This window comes from Xenopus laevis, chromosome 1S (assembly GCF_017654675.1).
Source record: "Xenopus laevis strain J_2021 chromosome 1S, Xenopus_laevis_v10.1, whole genome shotgun sequence".
NCBI lineage: Eukaryota > Metazoa > Chordata > Amphibia > Anura > Pipidae > Xenopus > Xenopus laevis.
Genome location: NC_054372.1, coordinates 71396347 through 71406920, shown reverse-complemented (window position 1 = coordinate 71406920; position 10574 = coordinate 71396347).

Genomic DNA, 10574 nt, shown 5'->3' with positions numbered 1-10574 from the left:
CCCCTTTGCTCTTGATTCTTTATTGAATTGGGACCATGTTTACACTGCAAGGTAATCTGGGCTATTATACATTGAGCAGGCCCTATTTTTTTCATTGTTACCCACATGGAGACAATTTACATTGGCACTGAAGCTCTATTCTGGGGCATTATGTATCAGGTTGGCACTGCATTGTATGTGCTCGCATGAATTCTTGTGCCATATGACTAAGAAACAAACAAGTAAACAGCTGCAATAAGCCTCCCCAAACAAAAACATCACCCTTTGCTTGTGCCTGCACCACTATTGGAGCTCCCAGCACCAGTACTGTGTAAAGCTGGCCATAGACGCAAAGATCTGATCGTACGAATCGAGGATTCGTACGATTTTCGAACCGTGTGTGGAGAGTCCCGACATTTTTCGTCCGGCAGAGATCGGTCGTTTCTGTCGACTGCCGATAATATCTCTGCGTGTATTGCCGATTGTACGATTTTCAGTGGGAGACTGTCACTAGCTTTGGTTAGACATAGATATCGTACGATTGCTGTCAGGGGCAGAACATTGCTGATCTGTTCTTTAACTAATCTGACTGGTAAGACTTTAATCTGAATGGTTAGTGGCGGGTCGGGAGATGAGAAAGTCCGATCGTACGATGATTCGTACGATCGGATCTTTGCATCTATGGCCAGCTTAAGGGACAAAATTAATGAACTTTTTTTTTTCAAATGCAGATGTGTGTCCATCTCAGCCTAGTGCCACGTGTTTCTTGGCCTCAATTCACTTGCTCATGTCTCTGCACTGAGAGGGCGCTGTGTCAGCACAGATTCATGTTTTCACTCCAAAATCTGGTCTGTGTGTGTGTGTGCACACTCGGCCAACAAGTGCTTGCAAAGTGGATAACGATGGCTACATTGGTCCAGAGTCGGTCTAGCTTCTAACCTCCCCACACAGTATTATATCATTTCCTCTGCACAGCATCTCTTTTTGCCATCAGACTAGTTAACCCCATAACCATTTTAGCTGTCCAATGATTCTTTCTTTAACGTGTATTTAGAATTCCAGTCTCTAGATTTGTGTCTTTGCCACCAAAATATTTGTAGATGTTTGTGATGCTTTTACCTACTTGCCCCCACCGTGAAATATTTTCTGCGGACACCCATGCTCTCAGACTGCGTTTTTTCTGCAGATGGAAAAAAGCAGATCCACTCCCTTCTGCATCTCTGTATCTACATTATGAAGTACAGCTTCCACCTGAGTGCAGGTGCTCAGAGAAGAGTGGCCCAAAATAATGCCTGGTTTCTTGGTTTTCAGGCCAATTTCTGGCTTAGTTTACCTGCACTCAGGCAGAAGCAGTACTTTTCAGTGTAGATACTAAGAGATGCAGATCCTCTTCTTTCAATTTGCAGAAAAAACACCCTTGCTCTTATGGTTCTTTGGGGCTTGTCAATGAGGGAACTTGCACTATAAGTTTGACTGACAAGAAGAACCTGGCGGTTTACATTGATGCCCCCTTGTGATAAAACAGGGTCAGATTTCACAGCTTGCTTATGACCGCATTGATCCTTAACCACTGCAAAACTCCTCTCTGTACTGCTCTGTGCTGCCCTTTTTTCTTTTTTTTTTTTTTAAAAGTGTTTTTTTTTAATGATTTCTCATTTCCCTTTATTTGATTATTTCTAGGGATGCACTGAATCCCTACGGCTTGGTATTCTGCTGAAAACAAACCAGGTGTGCTTGGCGCATACCTAATTATTTATGCCTGTCCCTTGCCTGTCTGCTAACCTTTTCTGCATGAACAAAATGATCTGTGAAAGCACTGCTTGCAAGTTTAATCCTCTGTACTCCCAGTGCTGGAATAGACAGGAAAGGAAAGCAGGAAGGCAAGGGGAAGGCACAAGGTAAGGAATAAGTTAAAAAAAGAAATAAGCAAAAAATAACAATTAGCACAGGGCAGAACACTATAGGAGTTTTCCAATCAGTTTTTTCCAGTCTCAAAAGTTTGCTTTATCTATTCATAGCTAGCTCAAATAAATAAGCTAGTGCTGGTAGGTTAAAAAAGTCTTGTGACTGAACAAAAGAACATTCTAATATTTTCCCCATACAGAAGTGCCAAAGTGGGTTTGAGATTAAAGAAAAATGTATACTTGCCCCCCTGCAGGAAGTAGTGTCTTCCTCCAATTTGTTTTTTTTTTTACAGCAATATATTACTAATATTTGTGGGTTTATGTCAGTGATTTTGTAATTACTAGTTTTATTGCCATTGGATAATAACAAAACCAACGTTGTCCCTATCACTTTAAGGCATAATGCTGCATCAGGTCCCAGGCATTCTAGTAACAGATTCCCTGTACACATACACTGTATAAACACTTATGGAAATGGAAAAACCGCACAGCACTATTTGAGAGTATAAAAATATTACATAGTAACAAACAATTCATTGTGGGACAGTAGATGTCAAAAGACTACCCCTCCCCGTGGCATCACAACTCTGCCCCCATTGCGCCCTGCCCCATTCCCAAATTCAACCGGGTCAAAAGGTGGCAGCCCTAATTTCTTAGCAGATGTTTTCTGTGATAATGAAACCGTTTATTTGCTTTAAAATTATGTTAAAATTGCATAATATTTTAAGAGGGTACAACAAAAGTTTGCTGAGATAAACAAGAATAAAATGAGAGTAGAGAAAAAATAGAAAACCATTCTAGAATATAGATATCTTCCAATCTTGCGGATTGATTTTTTCTGTATAGAGAAGGTATTTACAAGTGAGTATTATGGAACGCTGCATAAATGACCAATTATACACATGCATATGTACCCTTTTGGCATAATAAAAGGTTATAGCTTCTGTGGCACAAGAAACTGAGTGCTTTTATACAACTCCCAGACCAGGTACTGCTTAGCATTGTTAATTTCTGTTACACAATGTACCATGATGTTCTATTCCAGGCCAGTCACGCATGCAAAGTACCAATTATGGGTTATGATGACAAAGTGCTTAAATCAAACTTTCTATATTACCATTTACAGTTTGAAACCAGACACCTGAGTTAAGCTGTCCATCACAATCCATCAGAAAGATGTGGGCAATTAAATACCTTGTCATCGTACATATTGGACTTTCTCAACACTAAATAAACATATACTCCATATAGTCATATACTCCATTAAAAATTTTAATAGGACCCATTGGGTCCAACATTTTAATGATATTATCAAAACATAATATATATACAATAATCTCTCATGGCATATAGTTTTGGTTGAATTATACTGCTTTGCCATTTCAATAAATAGTTCCATCTGTTGTGCTGAGAGGTTTTAGACATTCACAATGGAAAACACCCAAATGTGACACAATGCTTTAATTGTTTAAATGGATATTAAAGCCACATACAAAGCCATACTTGAGCTGAGATAGAGATAAAATGCAGGACCTTGGATATAAAGTCTGATGTTGCCTTACAATAGTTTGTCCATTTCTTGCTAAATGCTTTTTCTTGGAAACTGTGGCAATAGACATAAAGGAAACTTTCCTCATTATTCATTATATCATTATTACAGTGGAGGTTAGAGTTCATTTTCTGATGGATGGATGATTTACAGAACACAACTGTATAATGCTAATATGCTGTAGTCTTAATACTTATTTAAAAATAGGGGATTTCATATTAATAAATTTGCCCCTGTTTGTTCTGTTATTGCAAAGCGTTTTGTTGCTTGCAGGCTTTTTATAAGTATATAAATATGATAATGGGCTTTCAAATGTCAAAGGCTGGGTCTGATATTGTTAAGTTAAAAGGGAGGGTTCACTTTTACGTTTTAGTATGTTATAGAATGGCCAACTCTAAGCAACTTTTCAGTTTATTTTTTATAATTCCTTTAAAACTATTTGCCTTTTTCTTCTGACTCTTTCCAGCTTTCAAATGGGGGTCACTGACCCCATCTAAAAATATATGCTTTGCAAAGCTGCTATTGCTATTTTTTATTACTAATCTTTGTTTTCAGTCCCTCTCCTAGTCATATTGCAGTATCTTATTCAAATCAATTCACGGTTTGCTAAAATTGCAAACTGGAGAGCTGCTGAATAAAAATCTAAATACCTTAAAAACTACAAATAGAAATATGAAAACCAATTGCAAATTGTCTCAGTATATCACTCCCACTCCATACAGGATGCATTGCTAGACAAAGTTCAACAACCTATGTTCAAGCGTCATCCACATGCATGATATGAGGGTGCATATACAGGTATGAGACCTGTTATCCTAAATGTTGGGCCCAGGCTTTTCTAAATAAAGGATCTTTCCATCATTTGGATCTTCATACCTTAGGAGGAGAACTAAACCCCCTACCAAAAGTTCCCATAAACTTCCAAGCATTGCCCCCCTCCCCACAATGTGCTTCAGTTTAAAAAAAAAAACTTTTAGAAAATTCTGACCCTTAAAGAACAGCGGAGCTCCTGGTCGCCATCTTCCAGCTCTTCATATAGTCTTTGGGTCTCTTCACCAACATGAAGCCTGCCGGAGCAGGAATCAGCTTCAACTGCACATTTGAGATCTGTAACTATACGAACTGGAAGATGACGACCGGGAGCGGCGCTGTGCTTCTGTGCATTTAAGGGTCAGAATTTATGAAACTCTTTTTTTTGTTTACACTAAAGCACATCGAGGGGAGGGGGCAGGGTTGGACTGGGCCTGTGGGACACCTGGAAAAAACCTGATGGGCCCCCAGCTCTTGTGGGCCCCGGTGGCCCAGATCTGATTCTTAATGCTGCAATCTCCCTTTGGCGGGCTGGAAGTTTAGAGAGGGCTTATGGTATGAGGGGTTAGTTCTCCTTTAGGTCTACTAGAATATAATGTAAACATTAAATAAACTCAATAAGTTGGTTTTGCCTCCAATAAGATTAATTATATTTTAGTTTAGATCAAGTACAAGCTACTGTTTTATAATTAAAATTGAGTCTATGGGTGACATCCTTTTCATAATTCAAAGCTTTCTGGATAATGGGTTTCTGGATAACATATCCCCTACCTGTATAATAAATCATACAGAAATTAGGATTACATACTTTATGTGTTTATCCAATATCTCTTGAAGCCATATTGCATTTGGGTCTACACAGATAATTTGTTTGTTTCTTAGGAAGACACTAAAAAAGAAAAGAAAAGAACACAGGAACGTTCAGGACATTATAGTTACTGTAAGTATGTGTTTGTGAGCAGCAAAAGCATGCTTCTTCAATGTTGAGCAGCACCCTGACCAACCCTTCCAAAACACAGTTAACCAAGGCTGGGGATGGGGTATATTTAGAACCTCTGACCAACCAATCAAAATATTAATTATACTTTTAGATTTATTGCTGCTGCAGAGACAACTCCCTAATTTCTTCTGTACAGATCTTAGACTCTGTACACACACGTGTCTTCTGCTGATCTGAGTTTGAAGTGCATGCTAGAAGTGCATGGACTAGAGCAGCTGTAGAGGAAACATACTCTGTTGTCTGAGCCCCCATGCCCCCTCCCCTAGAGCTGGGGGTCTGCTTCCTCTATAATTGTGCCAGGCTTAGACTGCTTCTTTGCTCAGAAGTATGGTTGCGACAGTAGTCAACACTAACCGAATATCCATGATATATATTAACCTGATATATTTCTTTTTTCCAGTAAGTCTACATTATTATATGTTAAGTATCTAGTATAGGTAAATCTAAAACAACTGGACTTGCTGAGTGATCATTGAAGACGTTTCACTACTCATCCAAGCATCTTCTCTACCCCGGCGGATTTAGAACACTTCAAACATCCATTCATGCAACTCTTACAAGTAACACCTTTTTCTAGGAGTTTCATGGCATATTGGTAATCCTATCACAGTAACTACACAGAATCTACACCTATGTGAATTTCAGATGTCATCTCTTTGAAGAGTTACAATGTGCCATTGTGATTGGATTAGTGGAAGAGTTTATATGCCAAGAATTTTCCACACCAGTCATCTGAATTAAAGAAGCTGCTCGGATGAGTAGTGGAACGTCTTCAATGATTACTCAGCAAGTGCAGTTGTTTTAGATTTACCTACAGTATACTAGATATACCATGACCTGGATGAATGAAAATCTTCATAGTCATAAGTGTTTATTTCCTCGTGTTGTTCCCAAAGTGCAGTGCTGCCCCTACTGGTGTATACAGTAGTAGCTAAGGTAGTAGCTGAGCTGTGAAGTTTTCAGAGGGGAAGATGCATTTTCCCTCTATTTAAGGGTAAGGCCACACTGGGCGTTTTGGGGAGATTTGGTTGCTAATCGCCGGTGCTAATCACACACAGCAATTTGTTTTCCAATGTCGCCCGAAGTTTCCTCGTGAGGCGACTTCGGAAAACGAATTGCCGCGTGTGATTAGCATTTTTCATTTTAGCCAGCGCAGAGTGAGTGAAGGCGTTTGGGGAGATTGGTCGCCGCAAAGACGAGGCGATTAGTCACCAGGCGACCAAATCTCTCCAAAATGCCCAGTGTGGCCTTACCCTTACATTCCTGGTAGTTTATCCTGTATACAGATTAAATTCTGAGAGGTTGATATTGTAATATTTTCTATACTTGTAACCTTGATATAATTTTTACTGGCTGGCCAGGGGTCATCGACAAATGGGGTGGGTTATTTCTTGCTGTTATGTTGTATTTACCAGCCACATTACCTACATTGCCTGAACTAATTTGACAAAATAATTTGTTTAATCTTTAACCAACTCTCTCTTCCCATATGATGTGCTGCTGGGGATGGAGACAGTGATCAGGTAATTAAGACAAAACACACCAATACTAAATGTTATCATTTTACTTAGTCTCCTGAATGTCCCTGATGTATCAAGCTCCACTTAGAAGGGTCAGTAGGCAGGAGATGTAAGCAATTGGAACATCCAGCAGAATTAGGGGTATTCAGCAAAGCCAATTGCCTATGATGCAACCATTTATGGAATGCAGTTGCTGAAAATACATTTATCACTGTATGAACAGCAGCAAAAAATCTGATCTCATTAGAGTGGCTGTCTCTTGTAAGGATGTGCAATAACCATGGAGTGCAGAGCCTCTTGCCTTGGGTGCCAAGGCAAATTTTTTTTGGTTCAATTTAGGGCGTCATTAAAGTATAAACACCTATTTCAACAGCAAGACCAGAAGGTCTATGGTGCACTGGGCACTGAAAAGAAGAACTAAAGTATTTGAGCAGAAAACCAGTGCTGCTGCTTTCAAGGTCACCATCAATCAGGCACAGGGGATACAGTTGTCCCAGGCCCAGTGTAATTGTAGTTTTAAGGGGGCCCTGAAAGCTGCTGAAGGGAAACCGGCAGAGGGTGCTGAATCTGAAACCACTGAAGGGAAACTAAGTCAGAGCTGCCGAATGGAAACAAAGCCACCAAAAAGAATGAAGAAAGTGTCATCACTGAGCAGGAAGAATGGTTCCATATTTCACAGAAACGTTTGTGGAGGATATGTTATAAAATAGTCCCCTGCTCAATAGAGTCTATAATCTAAAAATAGAGGTAGTTTCTTACTGTACTGCACACAAGCCCGTCACAAATATTACAATTATGCAAATGGTATGAACAGCACAAAGGATCACTTGAAGCTGAATGAAAATGGTTGAAAATACCCGAAGCTGGTGTGTTTTACAGCAGGAGGCCCACCAGCCATGGCCCACAATTCCCAGTGCTTTGCACTTCCCATGTCCATGGACAGTGCACTATTGTTTATTCCTTGTTTGAATGTATTTTTAATTCCCCCCTCCTACTTCCTCCTTTCACCCTTACTTAAATTCTTAGGAATTGGAGTTTTCCAGATAAGTGGTCTTTCTGTAATTTGGCTCACCAAACCTTAAGTCTACTAAAACTCAGTAAACATTAAATAAACCCAATCGGATTGTTTTGCCACCAATATGATTTCATGCTGCTTAGTTTTATTATTACAAAAATAGACTCCATGGCAGATCATCCTGTAATCAGGTCTTCAGATAAGGAATTGCATACCGCCATAACTGGCATATATTGTGTATGGTGCTTATTAAAGTAAATGTTACCAAATCAAATAAAAAATCAGTGAGTTCAATTCAGATAAATGCAAATTGCTGGGTTGCTCTAATTGAGCATTTCTGGGATGGTGGGAATTCTAGATCAACAAAAGCAGGAGGAGCACAGGTTGGAAACTCCTAAACCATAATGCTATGTTAAAGAACTTACCTGTTGTTAAATAACAGCCTTCCATTAAGATTGCTAAGCATAAGAGGACAACAATGTACTTCATTGTACCTTGAATTCAGTTTGTAAATCTCTGAATATTTCTAGTCTGCCTTTTCTTTATAGGCAGCCAGAAATGAGAAGTCAAGTAATTTAGAAATGTTTATCCGCAGCTAACATGTATCCAGTGGTGAACTATAATAATAACCTCAATTTAGTGGAGTTGCTTGGTGCACAAGTGACCAGGTACACCAGGAATGCAAATATGAGACATACTACCCTACTCTATAATTGTTCTATTCTTTCAATTACAGTATATTTTTGTCTTATGTCATTCTCTCCTTTTTTCTACTTCTAGTGCCTTGCATTTTCTGCTTTCATTTTCTCTCCCTTTCTCTATCACCCATCTTTTAGAACTTGAACTAGTTAATAGTGCAGACATTTGCAAGTACATACATTTAGGCCCAAATCTTTGGACAACTTTTTTTCTAATTTTGGTTCTGTACATTACCACAATGAATATTAAATTAAACAATTCAGATGCAGTTGAACTTCAGACTTTCAGCTTTAATTCAGTGAGTTGAACAAAAAGTTTGCATAAAAATGTGAGGAACTGAAGCTTTTTTTTAACACAATCACTTCATTTCGGGGGCTCAAAAGTAATTGGACCATTGACGCAAAGGCTATTTCATGGGCAGGTGTGGGCAATTCCTTTGTTATGTCATTATCAATGAAGCAGATAAAAGCCCTGGAGTTTATTTGGGGGGGGGGTTCTTGTATGTGGATGATTCTGCTGTGAACAGACAACATGCGGTCAAAGGAGCAGGTGAAACAAGCCATCCTTAAGCTGCAAAAACAGAAAAAAAAAACATCCGAGAAATTGCTAGAAAATTAGGAGTGCAAAATATACAGTTTGGTACATCATGAGAAAGAAAGAAAGCACTGGTGAACTCAGCAACGCAAAAAGACCTGGACGTCCATGAAAGACAACAGTGGTGGATGATCGCAGAATCATTTCCATGGTGAAGAGAAACCCATTCATAACAGCCAAACAAGTGAACAACACTCTCCAGGAGGTAGGCGTATCGATATCTAAGTCTACCATAAAGAGAAGACTGCATGAAAGTAGATAAAGAGGGTGCACTGCAAGGTGCAAGCCACTCATAAGCATCAAGAATAGAAAGGCTAGATTGAACTTTGCTAAAAAAAAACATCTAAAAAGCCAGCACAGTTCTGGAAAAACATTCTTTGGACTAATGAAACCAAGATCAACCTCTACCAGACTGATGGCAAGAATAAAGTATAGAGAAGGTGTGGAACAGCTCATGATTCAAAGCATACCACATCTCTATAAAACATGGCGGAGGCAGTGTGATGGCTTGGGCGTGCATGGCTGCCAGTGGCACTGGGACATCATGTTTATTGATGATGTGACACAGGACAGAAGACATTCTGAGACATACTGTTTGCTCAAATCCAGCTAAATGTAGTCAAATTGATTGGAAGGCGATTCATAATACAGATGGACAATGACCCAAAACATACAGTTTATTAAAGCAAAGAAGTGGAATATTCTTGAATGGCCAAGTCAGTCACCTGATCTGAACCCAATTGAGCATGCATTTCACTTGTTGAAGACTAAACTTTGGACAGAAAGGCCCACAAACAAACAGCAACTGAAAGCCGCTGCATTAAAGGCCTGGCAGAGCATTAAAAAGGAGGAAACCCAGAATGGTGATGTCCAAGGGTTCAAGACTTCAGGCTGTCATTGCCAGCAAAGGTTTTTCAACCAAGTATTAGAAATTAACATTTTATTTTCAGTTTTTTAATTTGTCCAATTACTTTTGAGCCCCTGAAATGAAGTGATTGTGTTTAAAAAATGCTTTAGTTCCTCACATTTTATGCAATCTTTTTGTTCAACCCACTGAAATAAAGCTGAAAGTCTGCAGTTCAACTGCATCTGAGTTGTTTCATTTAAAATTCATTGTGGTAATGTACAGAACCAAAAAGTTGTCTCTGTCCAAAGATTTATGGGCCTAACTGTATTACATGGTAGCGTTCCCTTGCTGCTATTCCCAGGAATAAATAAGAATACTTGCAAACAATAAGCAATGCTAGGTTTAATTTGGCCATACAGTATATACTACTTTAAAAAATGGAACATTACTTGAGCTAACCATTCTCATGGTAGGCTGTATTCAGCAGGTGTGAAAATGTAACCCCCCTAACAATATAATGGGACCAGGTGCTTGACTGATTTTCATTTTTCATGTTTGTGATTGCAGATACCATAGCCTTTAAATATGGAGATGGAAAATTGGGTTGTCTCATTTAATACCTACTTGCTATGAATTACCAATGTGGTACAAAGTGGC